Genomic DNA, 20,291 nt, shown 5'->3' on the forward strand with positions numbered 1-20,291 from the left:
AAAAAGTCTAAACCTTCAATAGTGCCTCCTCCACTCCAAATACAGAGCCCCATTTTAGCCTGGAGTTAAAAGTTAAGAAATAGTCTGGAAAAATGAGCAAAAAGCAGAAAAAGATCCTGACTATGGAAAGGTACTGTGGTGACAGGAAGATCAAAACACAAACTTAGAAGACAACAAAATAAAAATTCCTACATCCAAAGCTTCAAAAAAAGTATAAATTGGTCTCAGGCCATGGAAGAGCTCAAAAAGGATTTTAAAAATCAAGTGAAAGAGGTAGAGAAAAAATGGAAAGGGATATTATAGTGATGCAAGAAAAATATGGAAAAAAAGGGCAAGAGTTTAGTAAAGGAGGTACAAAGAAAGTCATGATCAAAAAAGGGCCTAGACATCATCTTTCAAGAAATTATCAAGAAAAACTGCCCTGCTAGTCTGGAACCAGAAAGTCAAATAGAAATTGAATCTACCACATACCTTCTGAAAAAGATCCTAAAATGAAAACTCCCAGAATTATGGCCAAATTCTAGACTTCCAAGGTCAAGGAGAAAATATTGCAAGCAGCCAAAAAGAAATAATTAAAATATAATGGAGACAGAGTTAGAATAACACAAGATTTAGCAGTTTCTAAAGGATCAGAGAGTTTGGAATATGAGATTCTGGAGGGCAAAAGAGCTAGGATTACAACCAAGCATCATCTACCCAGAAAAACTAAGTATAAATCCTTCAAGGGAAAAAATGAATATTCAATCAAATAGAGTACTTTCAAGCATTTCTGATGAAAAGACCAGATCTGAATGGTAAATTTGACTTTCAGATACAAGGCTCAAGAGAAGTATAAAAAGGTAAACATGAAAGAGGAATCATAGGGGATTTGGTAAGGTTAAATTGCCTACATTCCTACATGGGAAAATGAGACTTGTCACTTCTAATAACTTTCTCATTGTTAGGGCACTTAGGAGGAAAATTTATAGAAAGAAGGCACTGGTGTGAGTTGAATATAATGGAATAATTACCTAAAAAATAAAATTAAGGGGTGAGAAAGAGGAATGCATTGCTAGAAGGTGAAATGAGAAGTAGAGTGGAGTAAATCATCTGACATAAAAGAGCCATGAAAGAGTTTTTTCATTCAGTTGAGGGGAGGTAGGGGAGATAAGAGCTAGTGTGTGAACCTTACTCTCAACAGAATTTGGCTTAAAGATGGAATACCATACACACTCAATGGGTACATAAATCTATTTTACCCTATAGGAAATTTGGTGGGGAAGGAGATAACAGAAAGGGGGGGAGGTGCTGATAGAAGTGAGGGTGGATTGGGAGAGGTGAAAGTCAGAAGATGATACTTTTGAGAATGGACAGGATGAAAGGAGAGAATAGAATATATAGAGAAAATAGGAGGGAGGGAGATACATAGTAATCATAAATGGTGAAAAAAAAAATATAGCCAGTTTCTCTGATATAGAGAAATATGTTGACAAAAATATAGAGAACTAAGTCAAATTTATAGAAATAAGAGCCAAAGGATATGAACAGGGAGTTTTCAGAAGAAATAATCAAAGCTACCTATAGTCATATGAAAATCACAGTTGATTAGAGAAATGCAAATTAAAACAACTTTGAGCTACCATCCCACACTTATCAAATTTGTTGATATGACATAAAAGAAAATGACAAATGTTTTGAGAGGATGTGGGGAACTTGAGACACAAATGCACTGTTGGTAAATTGGCATATTGCTTCAAGCATTCTGTAGAATTATTTGGAACTATGCCCAAAGAACTTTACAATCATGTATACCTTTTGACCAAGCAATACCACTATTAAGATTGTTTCTGAAAGAGATTTTGAAAAAGGAAAAGGACCTATATATACAAAAATAATTATAGCAGTTTTTTCAGTAGTGACAAAGAATTGGAAATTGAGAGGATGTCTATCAATTGGTGAATAGTCGTACAAGTTTTTGTGTATGATTGGGATGGAGTACTATTATGCCATAAGAAATTATGAGCATGATGCTCTCAGAAAAACCTGGGAAGACTTACATGAACTAATGGTAAATGAAATTAGCACAACCAGAAGAACACTGTGTACAGAAATAGCAATGTTATATGATGATCAGTTGTAGCTGTTCTCAGCAACAAAATGATCCAAGACAACTCTGAAGAACTTATGGTGAAAAATGCCATCCATTGCCAGACAAAGAACAGATGGAGTCTAAATGAAGAATGAAGCATACTTTTTTCCTTATTTTTGTTTGTGTTTTCTTTCATATGACTAACATGGAAATATATTTTGCATGACTGTGTATGTATAACTTATATCAAATTGCTTGCCTTCTCAGTGGCAGAGGAGGGAGGAAAGGAGAGAGGGAGAGAATTTGGAACTCAAAAAGCTTTTTGGAAAGAATGTTAAAAATTGTTTTTTTGCAAGTAATTGAGGAAAATAAAATATTAAAAGAAACTCAATGGAGAATCTAGCTAATATTTTATACTGACCTTTTGGGATTTCTGTTAATGTTTCAAGTATAGGACTTCAATGTGGGAGCTGTTCTTTATTAACTTCAATTATTGCTAAAAGATTATCCTTCTTTTTCTTCTAGTACTACATGCCTGAATGATGTATTTTATTCTTTTTTTTTTTTGGCAGTTGAGGTTAAGTGACTTGCCCAAGGTCACACAGCTATTATGTATCGTGTTTGGTCTGAGTCCGCATTTGAACTCAGTCCTCCTGACTTCAGGGCCAGTGCTCTATCCACTGCACCACCTAGCTGCCCCCTATTTTATTCCTTTTCATAAAATAAATTCATCATTGGCAACGTGCTGAAATCTACTAAGGCATGCCATTTACTTTTATGATGTTTTTGGTGGATAGCATTTTTAATCATGAGTCCTTTGGAATTGTCTAGGACACTGTCTTGATCAGAGTAGCTAAATCTTTCACAGTTGTTCATCATTACAATATTGCTGTTACTTCATACAATATTCTCCTGGTTCTGTTCACTTCACTGTGCATGAGTTCATATAACTTTTCCTAGGTTTTTCTAAGACTATCCCACTTATCATTTCCTTTTCTTTTTTTTTTTTTGGCTAGGCCATAGGGGTAAGTGACTTGCCCAGGGTCACACAGCTAGTAAGTGTCAAGTGTCTGAGGCCAGATTTGAGCTCAGCTCCTGCTGACTCCAGGGCCGGTGCTCTATCCACTGCACCCCCACACTTATCTTTTCTTATAATAAAATAGTATACCATCAAAATCATCTATCAAAACTTGTCTGGCCACTTCAAACTAATGGGTATCCCCTCAATTTCCAATACTTACCCAGTACAAAAAGTGCTGCTATAAATATTTTTGTATTAATATTTCCTTTTCTTGTTTCTTTTATTTCTTTGAATACAGACCTAGTAGTGGTATTACTGGGTCAAAGGGTGGGTCCATTTTTATAGCCTTTTGCTGTTCCAAATAGTTCGCCTGAATGGTTGACCAGTTCACAACTCCACCAGTAATTCATTAGTATCCCAATTTTCCCATATTAATGTCAATATTTGTGATTTTTCTTTTCTATAATGTTAGCCAATCAGATAGGTGTGAGGTGTTATGTCAGAGTTGTTTTAATTTATATATTTCTAATCGGTACTGATTTAGAGCATTTTTTTTCCCCGTGGGACTACTGAGAGATTTGATTTCTTCTGAAAACTGCCGGTTCATATCCTTTGATGATGTGTCAACTGGGGAAAGGTGCTTATTTTTATAAATTTGGCTCAGTTCCCTATATATTTGATAAATGAGACTTAGATCAGAGAAAATTGCTGGAACCCTTCCTTTCCCAGTTTCCTGTTTTCTTTCTAATTTGGATTGTTTTTTTTTTCTTTCATGCAAAGCCTTTTTAATTTCATGAAATCAAAATTTCTATTTTTCTTTCTGTGAACTTCTCTATTTCTTGATTGGCCATAAACTCTTCCCTTATCCATCAATCTGACAGCTACGTTTTTCCATGCCCTACTAATTTACTTATGATGTAACCCTTTTATGTGTAAATCACTTATTGGTTTTGATCTTATCTTAGTATCTGGTATTTTTCTTGTCTTATTGCTATAGCTAACAATTATAATATAATATTGACCAATAGTGGTGATAATCAGCATTCTTGCTTCACTCCGTAGCTTACTGGGAAGGCTTCAAATTTGTCCCCATTACAGAAAAAGCTTGCTTTTGGTTTTAGGTAGATACTACTTGTTTTAAGAAAGGATCCATTTATTCCTATGCTTTCTGGTATTTTTAATAGGAGTCATCTATTGATGTATTCATGATTATTTTTGTTATTGATACTGTCAATTTTGACACTGATTTGTTATTTTCCTAATATTGAATTATCTGATATAAATCCCACCTGGTTATAATGTGTATTTATGAAAATATTGCTATATTTTCCTTGGAAGTATTTTTTTTTTATTTTTGCATCAATATACATTGAAGAAGTAGGTCTATAGTTTTCTTTCTCTGTTATTGTTCTCCTTTGTTTAGGTATCAAAAACATATTTACTACATAAAAAGAATTTGGTAGGTATCTTTCTTTAACTATTTTTCAAGTAAACTATTTTTCAAGTAATTTATATAGTATGAGGATTAATTGTTCCTTAAATGTTTGGTAGAATTCTCTTATAAATCCAGCTGAGCCTGGAGCTTTGTTCTTAGGGAATTTGTTGATTATGCAATTACTTTTTCTAAGATAAGGTCATTAAATTATTCTGTTTCTTCCTATATTAACCAGGAAAATTAATTTTTTGGAAATATTCATCCATTCTACTTATTTTACTGCCATACATTTGGGCAAAGTAACTCCTAATTATGGTTTTAATTCCATCTTCATTGGTGATGCATTCACCCTTTTCATTTCTGGTTCTAGAAATTTAATCTTTGCCTTTTTAAAAAATCAAACTGACCAATGGTTTGTCAGTGTTATCATTTTGAAAAAAAAAACTCATCTAGTATTTTTATTCATTAGGTTTTTGTTGTTGTTGTTGTTGTTGTTTTACTTTTCAATTTTATTTATCTCTCCTTTGGATTTTTGGGATTTCCATTTTGATACTGGAGATTTTTAATTTGTTCTTCTAGTTTTTTGGTTGTGTGACAAATTCATTGATCTGCAATTTCTCTCTTTTATTAATGCATGTGTTTAGAGTTATTAATTTTCCCCTAAGCATTGCTTTGGCAACATCCCATAAATTTTGGAATGTCGTCTTGCCTCTAATGGAATTATTGATTATTTCTATGATTTGTTCCTTGGCTCACTAATTCTTTAGGATTAGATTTGGTTTGTTTTTTTTTTTTAAAGGCAACTGGGTCTAAGTGACTTGCCCAGGGTCACCCAGCTAGTAAGTGTCAAGTTTGGTCTGAGGCCTGATTTGAACTCGGGTCCTCCTGACTTCAGGGCCAGTGCTCTATCCACTGTGCCACCTAGCTGCCCCAAGATTTAGTTTTCAATTGATTTTCATTCTATCCATTGCACTTTGAACACAATTTCTATTGCATTTTTGTGTGGGACAGAGACCATTTACTCAAAATAAAAAACAAAACAAAACAAAACAAAGACTTAGATACCTTGAAAGCAGAAAGGAGTTTATTGTTTTCTCATGAGAGAGGGTACTGCCCCTCGTTGTGCTAAGCCAGCAAGGAGAGTATGAATTTGTTATAGAAATCAAGACTTATTTATACCCTAACATGAGCTCCTCCTCCTTAACCCCCTGCCCCTTATCACATTGGCTGGGCTTTCAGGGGCACAATCTATTCATGGAAATCTAAAACAAAGGTAGTTATACAAGTTTGCCCAGAGACAAGAAAAGGCGGGAAGTTTTGCAAGGGCAAGCAGTTCAGGTTGGGGGTGGGGCTATTCTTTCTGTTATGTGCTTAAAAACAGGGTCTAAGCAGAGGAGGGTTTTGAAAGCAACAATCAAGAACTATTAACAAGAACTATTGACCTTTTGAGGAGTCTTCACTTCTGAGAGATGTCTCTCACATTATGGTCTGAAAAGGGTGCATTTAACATTTATACTTCTCTGCATGTGATTGGGAGATTTTTAATGCCCTAATATACAGTCATTTTTTTTGTGAAGGAACCATGCACAGCTGAAAAAAATGTATGTTCCTTTCTTTTCCAATCCAGTTTGCTCCACAAGTCTATCATATTTAACTTTACTAAGATTTGATTAGTCTCTTTTACTTCTTTCTTGTTTATTTTATAGTTAGATTTATCTAACTCTGAGAAAAGAAAGTTAAGGCCACCACTATTACATTTTTAGTATTTCTTCTATAATTCACTTAACTTTTCCTTTAAGAATATGGATGCTTTGCTCTTTGTGTATATGTTTAGTATGTATATGTTTAGTATGGTGCCTTTTAGCAAAATGTAATTTCAATGCTTATCCTTTTTAATTAGATCTATTTTTGCTATTGCTTTGTCTGTCTGAGATCATGTTTTTTCCCTTGCAGTTTTTACTTTAATTAAATCATGATAGATTTTGTCCCAGCTGCTTATTTTAATTCTGTGTCTCTCTGTTTCAAGTGTTTCTTGTAAACAGCATGTTGTTGGATTCTGGTTTGTAATCTTTTCTGTTATCTACCTCCATTTTATGAGTTCATCCCATTCATGTTCACATTTATGATTATTAATTTTGCATTTCCCTCTACCCTATATTCTTCTGTTTATCCTTCGCTTTCTCTTTTTTATCCTGTCCCTCCTCTAAATTCTGTTTTGCTTCTGACCACTGCCTTTTATCTGCCCTACCTGTTATCCTCCCCTTTGTTATTCCCTTCCCCTCCTATTTCCCTGTTGGTAAGAAAGATTTCTATTACCAATTGTTGCTCTATTACCAAAACGTTGATTTCACATCATAGATTTGTCCTAACTAAAGCATTTTAGTTGGCTAGAAATTTTCGAACCCTATGAATAAGTTACTCTCTGTTAAAATTGTTTTACCTATATGCATCTAAATTCATTTATTACTATTATTATGTTCTGGATATCTTACTGTAGCGCAAATTCTCTAAAGACAAGTCCTTCTCTCAGAATTATTTTTTCTTCCATTTCTATAAAGAAGGAAATAAATCAATTATTTCAATCATTTATCAGTTTGTAACTGGACCAAAATACAATGTTCAAAGTTAAAATAATGTGCTATGTGGTTATTAACAACCTCTGTTATATTTTCTGACACTGTGAAAGCAAGAGTTTATAGCATAAAACTGAGAGTAACTTTGTATTTTCATCTATTACATGAGTTATCACATGGAGCTAAAACAAAATTCACCTACTAGTTATACTTCTGTTGATGTTGTTCTCTAAAATTACTTTTGCAGGAGGCAGCTAAGTGGGCAGTAGATAGAGCACCAGCCCTGACGTCAATGGGACCTGAGTTCAAATCTGGCCTCAGACCAAACACTTACTGTGTGACCCTGGGCAAGTCACTTAACCCCAATTGCCTAAAAATTAAAAAAAATAAAATTACTTTTGCTGATCTTTAATAAGAAGTCAAAGTCTGACATCAAGAATATACTCATTGTTTTTCTTGTTTTGTTTTTTTGGTTTTTTTTTTAGCCTGGTACCTAGTAAATTCCTACCAAATATTTGCCAGTAAACTTTTTGGACTATCCAAACCATTTGCTCCATTAACACAGCGTTTGAAAACATACACCAAAATGCAAAATCAGAGTAGAACTCGTGCACCAAGAAATTAGGTTAAATGCCTCTCCTCTATTATATCTTTAAAGGTATTCTCCAGTGTGTCTTTTCCTTGAATGTGTTACTTACAGATGTTAAGTATAAATATTATAATGGGATCCAGGAGCCCCCTGGATCTCTGAAAAGCTTTTTTTTTTTTGATGAGGCAACTGGGGTTAAGTGACTTGCCCAAGTCACACAGCTAGTGAGTGTTATGTATCTGAGGCTGGATTTGAACTCAGGTCCTCCTGAGTCCAGGGCTGGTGCTCTGTCCATTGCACCACCTAGCTGCTTGCCCAGAAGGTTTTTTAAGGGACCATACTGCCACCTTCTGGCATAAGGAAGGGGCTAGAAAATATGCCCTCAAATTTGTCTGCTCCACATGAAAAGCTAAATAGGAAAGAAAAATCATAAAGGACTTATTAAAGTTGAACTGTTTACATTCCCACATGGAAAGAAGATATTTGTAACTCATGAGACATCTCTCATTTTTAGGGTAGTTGGATGGAATATATGTAGACAGAGGACATAGGGTGAATTCAATATGAAGGGATGATATCTAAAAAAGGATGGGAGAGGAATGTACTGGGAGGAGAAATGGAAAGGTAGAATGGGGTAAATTATCTCACGTAAAAGAGGCAAGAAAAAGCTTTTGCAGTGGAAGGGAAGAGGGGTGAGGTGAGAAGGAATGAGTGAACTTTACTCTCATCATATTTGGCTTAAGGGGGAAATAACATATACATTCAATTGGGTGTGGAAATGTATCTTACCCTACAGGAAAGTAGGGGGTAAGGGGATAAGAGAAGGAGGGCTGATAGAAGGGAGGGCAGATTGGAGGAGGGGGTAATCAGAAGCACACACTTTTGAGGAGGGACAAGGTCAAAGGAAAGAATAGAAAAAATGGGGAGCAGGATAGGATGGAAGGAAATGTAGTTAGTCTTTCACAACATGACTATTAAGGAAATGTTTTGTGTGACTACGCATGTATAACCTATATCAAATTGCTTGCCTTCTCAATGAAGGTGGGTGGGAAAGAAGGAAGGGAGAGAATTTGAAACTCAAAGTTTTAAAAACAAATGTTAAAAATTGTTTTTACATGCAACTGGGAAATAACATCTGCATGCAATGGTTTATAGAAATCTATCTTACCCTACAGGAAATTAGAAGGGGAAGGGGATAAGAGAAGGGTGGGAGAATAGTAGAAGAGAGGGCAGATTGGGGAAAGGGGTGATCAAAATGCACACCATCATGGAGTTGGGGGGAGGGGAGAAATGGGGAGAAAATTTGGAACTCAAAATCTTGTGGAAGTGAAGGTTGAAAACTAAAAGTAAATAAATAAATTGAAAAAAAAAGAAATGATGAGCAGGTAAATTTCAGAAAAACCTAGAAAGACTTACATGAACTGATGTTGACTGAAGGGAGCAGAACCAGGAGAACATTGTACCCAGTAACAGCCACATTGTTCAGTGATCAACTATGATTTACTTAGATCTTCTCAGCAATACAATAATCCAAGACATTTCCAAAAGATTAATAATGGAAAATGCTGTTCACATCCAGAGAAAAAACTGATGGAATCTGAATGCAGATGAAAGCATACTGTTTTCACTTTTTTAAAAAAAAAATCCTTTTGTTCTGTTTCTTCCTTCACAACATGATTGATGTTGAAATATGTTTTACATGGTTGCACATGTATAACCTATATCAGATTGTTTTCCATCTTGGGGAGGTGGCAGGAGATGGTGGGAGGAAGAAAAATTTGGAACTCAAAATCTTTCAGAAAAGGAATGTTGAAAATTGTCTTTATGTATAATCTGAAAAAAAATACTATTAAATAATAAAAAACATAAAATTGCCTGCTTCACCCAACCCTGGCCTGCTTAGCATTGTAGGTGGAGATCACACACGGTGGTCAAAACACACACAAAAAGCATAAGAACTTTTGTGAACATGATTCCATTCATCGTTGGTACTTAGAACATGTGTACCTTATGACAACAAGAAATCCAATTGACCTTAAAGAAAATCAGCTCTAGTTGTGGAAGAACTCAGCAGGCATCACATCAAAATAAGAGCCTTGAGTGAAATAAGACTGGCAAATGAAGTCCAGCTTACTGAAGTGAACTCTGGATGCACATTTTTCTAGAATGGCCACAGTGATTGGGAGTGCCTTGAAGCTGGTGTAAGTTTGGCAATCAAAATTAATCTAGTCGATGAGCTTGTATGCCTCCCCAAAGGAGTAAACAACAGGCTCATGATAATGTAATTGCCACTTGCAGAAAAGTGCCATGCCACTATCATCAGTGTGTATGCTCCCACCATGATGAATTCTGATATGGTCAAATAAAAAAATGATTATGAAGACCTGGAGACCCTCATCATCAATGTGACAAAAGAAGACAAGTGTATTATTCTGTCTGACTTTAATGCCAGAGTAGACACAGACTATTAGACATGGCAGGAAGTCTTGGAGAGGAATGAAGTAGGAAATAACAATAGCAAGAATCACTTACTACTGAAGACTTGTGCATCTCATGACATTCTTATTACCAACACTGTCTTCTGTTTACCTAAATGCAATAAAACTTGGTGGATTCACCCTCACAGCACATTGGCATTAAATAGACTATATCATTGTAAGGAGATGAGATAGGACGTGACAGTGACAAAGGTGATGTGTGGTGCAGAGTGCTGAACTGATTATAGGCTTATCCTTTCCAAGCTAAACATTCACATTTAACAAAAATGGTGTCCCCAAGGCAAGAGTACTACCAAAAGACTTAATATCAGCAGATTAGAATACTTCTCCAAGCATGAACAGTTTGTTGCTAATTTGGAGGCAAAGCTGAGATGACACACAGTTGGCAATAGTGGAGCAGAAAAAGAGTGGGCAGCTTTCATAGATTTGGTGTACAGCATCACATTTACTCAACTTGGTCAGAACACTTGCAAACATCAAGACTGAGCTGACAAAAGTGGTGGGGAAATTTAGAAGCTGCTAAATGAAAAATGAGAACTCCATAGGATTTACCAGCAAGATTGTTTGTTTCTAAAAGGTAGCATTTAACTTTATCAAACACAAGTGAAGCTTAGAAATATGAAGGATTTGAGGCAGCTAGGTGGCACAGAGTTCAAATGCGGCCTCAGACCAAACACTTGACACATATTAGCTGTGTGACCCTGGGCAAGTCACTTAACCCCAATTGCCTAAAAAAAAAAAAAAGGAAAGATGCAAAATTCTTGGCTCAGTAAGAAGGCAGGTGAAATTCAGTTTTATGCTGACAGTAACAATCCAAAGTGCTTTTATGGTGACCTGATGGCTATTTATGGGCCAGGGACCTATGGTTCAACTCACCTACTAAGTACTGATGGAGCCTCATTGATTAGTAATAAGGATATGATCCTGCAGAGATGAGATGAACACTTAGTTCATCCTATAGTGTTCTCAACAGACTGTCATCAATCAATGCTGAAGCCACTAACTATATGCCTCAGGTGGAAGTCAATTCCTCTCTAGCTGAACTTCTAATTGAATAAGAGGTTTTGAATGTCAATAGGCTTCTCTCATGTGTCAAAGTGCCTGGTGCTAATACTATTCCAGCTGAGATTTACAAGGCAGGGGGCCAACTGCTCATACAAAATCTAACTGAAATATTCTGGGTTAGATGGCAAGAGGAGGTTATCTCCCAGGAGTTCAGGGATACCTCTATTACCCATCTCTATAAAGGAAAAGGAAATATGTCCTGTGAAAATCACAGAAGGGTCTGTCTCTTAGTCATTGCTGGCAAGATTCTTGCCAGATTTCTCCTTAATAGGCTGATCCTTCACCTAGAAGATGGTCATCTCCCAAAGAGCCATTGTGGTTTCAGAAAGGGCTTCAGGGGTAGCTGCCTGAGGGTTTTTGTTGTCTGACAGCTCCAGGAGAAATGCCAGCAGTAGAACAGGAGTCTGTATACAATGTTCATTGAGCTGACCAAGGCCTTTGATATTGTTAGTTATTAGGGCTTATGGAGAATCATGGCAAAATTTGTTTTTTTGTTTTTTTTTTCTGGAGTTCGTTAGTATTGTACATCAGTTTCATAACAGCATGCTTGCACTAGTTCTGGAAAAAATGGATGATGCTTTTGCATTTTCACACACATACACATATGCAGACATATCTACATAGATATAGATAGATATAGATATATAATCACATGCACATGATAATAAAGTAAAATAATTAATATAGTAGAATAATAAAGTAAAACAGCTGTGTGCTTGCTCCCATTTTTTATAGCATGATGTTTTCAGAAATATTGTTGGACAAAAGGTCCATCAGGGTCAGCTTCCACACTGACAGTAAATTATTTAACCTGAAAAGGCTACAAGCCAAGGCTAAAGTGGAGGTAGATTTGGTATATGACTTTTTGTTCACAGATGATTATACAGTAAACACAGTTTACTCAGGCTGAGATGCAACAAAGTTTGGAAAGGTTCTCTACTGCTTGTGCTAATTTTGGCCTATTGATTAACACCAAGAAAGCAGAAGTTTGGGGGAGGTAGGTGGCACAGTGGATAGAGCAGTGGCCTTGGAATCAGGAGGACCTGAGTTCAAGTCCTGCCTCAGACGCATAACACTTACCAGCTGTGTGTCTGTGGGCAAGTCACTTAACCTCAATTGCCTCGCCAAAAAGAAAAAAAAAAGCAGAATTTCTCCACCAGCCAGCACCACACCATACAATACATGAACCGTCAGTTACAGTAAATGGAGAAATTCTGAAAATGCTATGTATAAGTTTATTCACATTGTCAGTAGACTTTCTGGGGATGTTCATATAGGTGATGAGGTTGACACACACATTGCCAGAGCTAGCTCAGTGCTTAGGATGCTCTGAAGGAAAGTCTGGGGGAGAAATATTAGGCTGTCTACCAAACTAAACGTCTACAGAGCTGTTGTGCTGACCTCATTACTGTATGTCTGTGAAACCTGGACAGTTATCAGTGACATGCCAGGAAACTGAATCACTTAGCATTTGAATTGTCTTAGGAAAATTCTAAAGATTACCTAACAGATAATGTACCAGGCACTGAGGTACTTTCCCAAGCTAAACTACCAAGCATTCAAACTCTACTACAGAGAGCACAATTTTGATGGGCTGGCTATGTTGCTCAAAATGCCTAGAGTACTTTTTGCCAAAAAATTATATTTTACAGAGAATTCGCACAAGGTAAATGCTCACGTGGAGGTCAGAAGAAGCAATACAAGATCTCTCTGAAGAATTTTGAAATCTGTTGTGAGACATGGGTGATACGGGCATAAGACCACCTAGCATGGTGTGCCCACATCCAAAAGATACTATGGTCTACGAGCAAAGCAGAATCGTAGTAGCTCAAAAGAAATGTGAGATGTACAAATATAGAGACATCTTCATTCCCAATGTTTATATAGATTGTTTGTGCCTGACCTGTGGTAGAGTCTTCAGAGTTTATATTAGTCTAATCGGCTGCAGTCAGACACATTATGCTTTGACCCCAATATAGTGATATCATTTCATTTTTGTCCTCTTCAGGTATGAAGGACAGCTTCTTCATATTGTACATAATGCATATATACGTGTGTTATACACACACACATGTATATATATATATATACATATACATTTGCCACACATATATGCATGTGTGTATACATGTTTTGAAGAAATCATCTTATTGTAATATATGTATGTATATGTAATGTATGTAAAGTATACTCTATGGTATGGTAAGTCTAATCTCTTTTCATTTGACATCACTTTAAATATCTAAAGGAAGCAATCTTTCCCCCACAGATTAATCAAGGTTAAAAATTCCTTGTTTTTTTTTTTAATTTTAAGCAATTGGGGTTAAGTGACTTGCCCAGGGTCACACAGCTAGTGTCAAGTGTTTGGTCTGAGGCCGGATTTGAACTCAGGTTCTCCTGACTTCACGGCTGGTGCTCTATCACTGCGCCACCTAGCTGCCCCTGATAATTAAGATTTATTTTTTTTAGTTTAATAAGGTTTGTCTTTCAAAATGCAGATAGATATGCCTAGGACGGTTAACTCATTCTATATTTGACTCTTTTTTTTTTTCTGGCTAGGCAGTGGGGTTAAGTGACTTACCCAGGGTCACACAGCTAGTAAATGTCAAGTGTGTGAGGCTGGATTTGAACTCAGGTCCTCCTGACTCCAGGGCTGGTGCTCTATCCACCGCACCACCTAGCTGCCCCCAAAATTCCTTATTCTTATAGCTAATTTTCATGTCATGATTTCAATCTTCCTCATCACATTTCTCATCTTCATCAAGATGCAATAAGTAATATACACATTTTCAATGTCCTTCTTAAAACATAGAGTCTTTAAATGAATTTCATTTGTTTTGTAACTTGCATGGGACACAGTGGCAGGAGCATTTCTGTTAATTTGGTAATGATAATGTTATCAATAATGTATAAGACTTTCTCTTTTTGTAAGCCAAATCCTACACTAATCTAAAGTCTGTCATCATAATCTACTTTATTAACATATATTCCTTAATTCTTTACTTTTAAATTTGAACCTAGAGAATTTTACATTTATCTGTGTTTCATTGCATCTGTTTAGATTGTGTCTACTCTTCTACCTTACAATGATTCTTTAATCTATAGATTCATACCCCCTGAATATCTTATGGGAATGACATATACGTCTTCTCCCAGTAAGTTTATAGTTGGTGATCAGTAAAGGGAAGAAGGCAGAGCCCTGTGACATATCCTTAGAAAATTTCCTCAATATTGATTAATTAATCAACATCCTTTATGCCCAGATATTATTCTAATGGAAGGAAATTCCACTTAACTCTATTACCATTCATTCTGCCATTCTACATCTGTTCTTAAAAATGTAGAGACTTCACTAGATCTCTTGCTAATATCCAGATATGGCAAATGTGTAACATTCACTTGTTCTACCAGTCTAATCTAGTAGCTCTTTGAAAAATATAAATTATTTTAATTGGACTTAGTCTTTAGTGAAAAATATAAATGAGTATAGTGGGACTTATTTTTGATGAAAAATATGAATTTAGCATGACATTCTTAATGAATCCATAGTGACTCAATAATTATTGCTACACTTTGTATGTGTTCACAAATCATCTGTTATTTTAATAACCCTTTCTAGAATTTTGCAATAGTCTAGTATCTAATAATAGTAAAAGTGTCTAGATCCTCATCTATGTAGATCCTCATCTAAGTGTCTAGATCTTCATCTATTTAGCAACAGGGACATTTTCTAGTACCTCCCAATTTACTAGGATCCATCAAAGATAACTGTAGGTATCAGTCATATATCAGATTATACAATGAAATATTAGAAACCGGCAATACAAAACAAAAAAGTATGCAAACACACATATTTACTTATCTCAGAGAACTTACATCCAACTGAGGAATAACATTTATAAGATCTGTGAATTTATATAAGAGATGTGATGTTATAAAAATAAAGTATCTAGTGCATAGCAGGCTGTTAATAGATTTATGACTGACAAAAAAGACCAGTCAGGGTTTGATCTAGTACAGATGTACTTACATAGCAAAACTGAAGAATAGAACTTCCTTTGAGATCTCTACTTTTTTTATGCTGTTTTCCCCGTTTTCTTTTAAAAGAAATGACAGATATTAACTATAGAAAAGTAGTTGCTCAACAGACACTTTATTATATTAATATATCTTGGGAGTAAAAACAAAAAATTATATAGAAGCCTCAAAGGTTTTTTTTTTACATTTTCTTCTTAAAAAAACATATTACCCATCAGTTTGTTTAAGTAATAAATGTAATCATTTTAAATAGTCACTATCATAGTTTATAGGAAAGTAAATTCTCATCTGTATCTATACCTTTTGTTGGCCATCATAAATGAAGATGTAACATTTTTATTTGAGATTAAATAAGGTTTTGTAAGTGAAAATATGTTATGACATGAAGTGGGTAAAAGAGTCTTATTCAAAGTAGTTTACATTTATTTCATTCCTAAAATAAGGATATCATAATATCCTTTATGATAATAACCCTCCTTGGTCAGCACATATAGCTATGCAAGCTATTGTATAGTAAATTCTCACACTATCAATGCATATTTCTTATCTCTGGTTCATACTCATGTTTCATCTGTTAAATCATATTTTTACTTCTCTAAATACAAACATGGAAATAAGAGCATCCAGCTTGTTTACAGGCATATCTAAAAACACAGATTATGTTTATTTTCTATTTTTATAGATCCAATCAGGGACTCTTCAAAGAGTGGGCCCAGCCTGTGTTTAGATCCATTCTATATACTCTTTTTGCCAGGAGGGGAAAAAGGCCTGCTGCTGGTGGGTAGGGGAGGAAAAGAAGTTGATATCTACCACCCCTTTCTAGGTACTGAGGAAGCTTGCCCTGACTGGCTTCTCCTCAGTCAAATAGCTACAGACGGCAGAGTTTCTTGTTTTGTTTTTTTTTTTTGCTTTCTTGTTGTATTTTTAAGTAAGGAGAGAGAATAGTAATGGACTTTGCTACTGTTGATTCTCACTCTGAGGGAGGAGAGATGATAGGAGAGAGCATGGAGATGACTGGGATTGGGAACAATGAGTTGTCAAGCTCGGAGCTGTATTAGGGTCAGAGGGAGGTGGGCAAGCAACATGTGTAGGGTAGGAGAAGCATTTGTTTTAAGAGACACCAAGGTTTTACATGCTGAAAACTTCAATCTATGGATTCTGGTTACAGAGTGAGACTAACTTGTGATCCTGGAGGAGATGCAGGCTGTAGACGGACTTTCACTAAGCCTTCCTATGCTTAGAGGCATTTGAGAAAATGAAACTACGCTCACTCTTTTGCTGACTGTGTTGATGCTGCTTTCATTGCCTTACTGTTTGCTTTATGTTCTACAATTTCCATGTCATTCCATGGTTTAATCAGTTAGTATTATGAAAGGCTGAATGAATACCTTCTAAAAATTATCTTTCCTGGTTTTTTTTAAAGAGGATCTAGACAAGTGAATTAAGAAGAGTAAATCACTGTCAAAAGTATTCATGATTTGAATGGCTGTTTGAAAGGATCCAGTGCTGAAGGAGCTCACAGGTTAAACTGATTTGAAACTTCAAACCTTCCTTCAACTGGTCTTAGTTTGTGTGTGTACTTCTATTTTTAGAATATTTAAAGCAGTATTTTCAGTTCCTTTTTTTTAAGTCTGTGCATTAGGTTAACAACTGAAGATGTTAACGTGAATGAAATGCTTTACTTGAGAGTGTTTATTTGGGGCAGAGAGAGAGAGCGCAAATGGTGTCAATATAGAATCAAAGCTAAGTAAAAAATTATTGAAAAAATAATTTTTTTGGAGACAAAAAGTAAAGAAAATTTAAAAAAATGATTCAAGTGTAAGCAATGGCTTACCTTGCAATAGTGGAGAAGAAAAAAGGGAAGAATTGGAGAAGGGATAAAGCAAATTTTGTCCAGACTGTTCACTCTTTAAGCTAATCAGTGAGCCAGAATTCTCATGAGGGACTAGCCCTTCTCCTTGACAAAGTAAACCACTCTGCATGCATCTGTGATTCCATCTCACCTAATCCTCTTCATCTGATTGCCCCTTCTATCATCACTACCTAATTTCCAATAACTTTTGGCCCTCTTTTGCCCTATAAACCCATATCACTCCCATCTTAAGAACAAACAAACAAACAAAATTTAGAAAAAGCAAAAACAAACAAAAACCTACATGATCCCACTATCCTTTCTTGCCATCATGTTATATAGTTCCTCTTCTTTTTGGCTAATTTTTTTAAAAGTCCTTTTTACATTAGGTGCCTTTACTTCCTGTTTTCTTATTTCTAAATCTTCTGTTATCTGTTTTTTGACCTCATCATTCAAAGAAAAATTGTTATTTCTAAAAATAATGCTTATCTCTTAATTTCCAAGTCTTATGCAAGTTATGACACAAGGGCAATCATATACAAACTCATAGGATACCAGAGGCCTAGTAAGACAGAAATCCCGATATCCATGGAGCAGTGGGTCTATTCAAATAGACTAGTGGTATCAAAGTCAAATAGAAATGGATCATTGCAGGCCATCTATTGACTTAAAAAACAAAAACCCACACATTAATGTCATCTGTGTTGTATTATTTTTTTAATTTATTTTGTTAATCATTTTCCAATTACATTTTAATCTGATTTGGGCTAAGCAATTGATCTTGTAGATATGCCTTGCTCAGGAAAGACATAAAGAGAAGTCTAAAGACAATATCTATATAGTGTCCAAAATGTGAGTTATCCTTTTGCTGTATTCCCCCAAAATGGGCCTCTCATGTTCCCTGATGAGTATTAATGTCTATTCTACATATAGATAATATGTATAATTGTTGGGAAATATGCTCTACATTAATGGGGGAGTACTGTTTTATTACAAATTGTATTGTGATATTTCATTAAATGCTTTTGCTTGAAAGTTATTATGTACTCTGACAGAATGGAGGAAAAAAAATAGACATCAATTGAGGCTCATAAGGTATCATTTTAACTGTATATAGACCCACAAAGAACTCTGCACATGAGTTGCAATCCTGGGAACCCCATATAAAAGTGGGTTGCAATGGAATCTACAAACAAAAATAAGAACAACATAAAAACAAGAGCTACAACAAAGTGCTAGCTAGAAGCTTGAACTAGGATATGCACTACAGTAATATGGCATAATCTAGTACGTCTGGCATGGAATGAGGGGCAAGGAGAGGGAGAGGGGAGAATGAAAATCATTGCTGTGAGTCAGAAGTCCTAGATTCAACTCATAGACCTGTGATTTATTAGATGTGTTATCTTGAGCAAAATATTCACTATTTCTGAGCATCATTTTTCTTCATCTGTGAAACAGTAATGATAATACATGCCTTGCCTCCCCCTTCCCCCCCCAATTTTTGAAAGGTTGAGAATTTAGTTTTAATTGCTGGCAAAGAGATAATAACATACTTAGGTCTAGTCTAAAAGTGTAGCACATATGAGTTCTAAAAGTTTGATCATCAAAGAAAGAAAGAGAAGGGGTGGAAATTTGAGAGGATAGGAGGGTTAAGCACAGTGGTGTCATAGTAAATATTTAACCACTGGCTCTCCAAAAAAAAATATATGACATACTTTAACTTTAATCTGCATGATTGACATTTATTTTGTCACTTAAGTCTAGGAAATCAACAAAATAATGAATCAAGCCCTGAGTTGTAGTCTTTGCCATTTCCTGAAATGTAAATGAAAACACTGAAAATTTAACAGTTAGCTTTCCTGAGCAGAGCAGAGCTGTATCAGAACACTGCTGTTAAAGGAAAATATTTTTGCTTTGTTTCTTGTATTCTTTTAGAATAAAAACTTAGGTACATTTTCTATACCAGTGGAGTATGAGAGATTAAAGAGGCAAGAGATTTGAGAAGTGATCTGGGAATGGAAATCTTTAGGTGACTGATAGTAGAAAACAAAGGCTGAAGAATACCTAGAACATGTCTCACTAGAAATAAGGGGTGAGAAAAGGGGGGTTTACTTTAGACTGAGTATCAACTCTAAAAGTATCTTTGGGTCATATGAGATATGATAACATTAAAAATAATACCTTAAAGACAAGATTTCTGAGTTTCTGTTCATCAAGAAGAATCAAAATGATACCAAATGTAATCAGTGAATTCCAACTTTATAGTAAAATGTGTGAATGAATGGAGAAAAAGTCCATAGGCAAACCAATTCGGCATTAAAAATGTTTCATTTCACTAAGCTCTAATGAAACTTTAGTATTTTAACTTATTTTAAAAAAAAGTTAATCTGAGAAGGTGTCCATGGATTTCACCAAACTGACAAAGGGATCCATCACACACACACACACACACACACACACACACACACACACACACACACACGATGTTAAACATCAGTGGTATAGAACAAGTAACTGATTAATTGCTTCCATTTCTCACTTTTTAAACTATTGTTCTCGTGTACATACATATGAATTTATTATGTGGTCACTAACTGGAATAAATTTTAATTTTTACTTGAGTAGCTTCATTAAGATGTAGATCATTCCTTCTTCTGTCTCTTTCTTCTTTTTTCTTTCCTTTCTCCCTTCTTTCATTCATTCAGTAACCATTTATTAAATACTCATTAGGTGCTAAAAGTCACTTCACTAGGTGTAGTCAAAGAAAGGAGACACAGTCCTGCCCCCAAGGAGCTCAGTGTGTCCAATCAACATATATGTCAATAAAGCAATAGAATTTATAAGAAAATAAGATTATAGAACCAAACGCTTAGAACTGGATGGACCCTCAGGAACCTCATGTCAAGTTGGTTTGCCTATGGACTTTTTCTTTTGGATAAAATATGCAGAATAAAGTCTACTAGATTTCAATTATTTCCCTTGCCTCCTGCAGTCTAGTTCTATAGATCAGTAACTAGCTCTGGTCGACTGTACTTTGAGAAGTTATTCAGACTAACTTTGGGTCATTACCGAATAGGTCTTTCTGCATTAGAAAGATTCAGGCTTTGCTACAAATATTTAAAGAAACAATCGCAACTTCCCCAGGAATACTA

The sequence above is a fragment of the Phascolarctos cinereus genome, unplaced genomic scaffold (genome assembly GCF_003287225.1).
Source record: "Phascolarctos cinereus isolate Bilbo 61053 unplaced genomic scaffold, phaCin_HiC Scaffold_9;HRSCAF=440, whole genome shotgun sequence".
Taxonomy (NCBI): Eukaryota; Metazoa; Chordata; class Mammalia; order Diprotodontia; family Phascolarctidae; genus Phascolarctos; species Phascolarctos cinereus.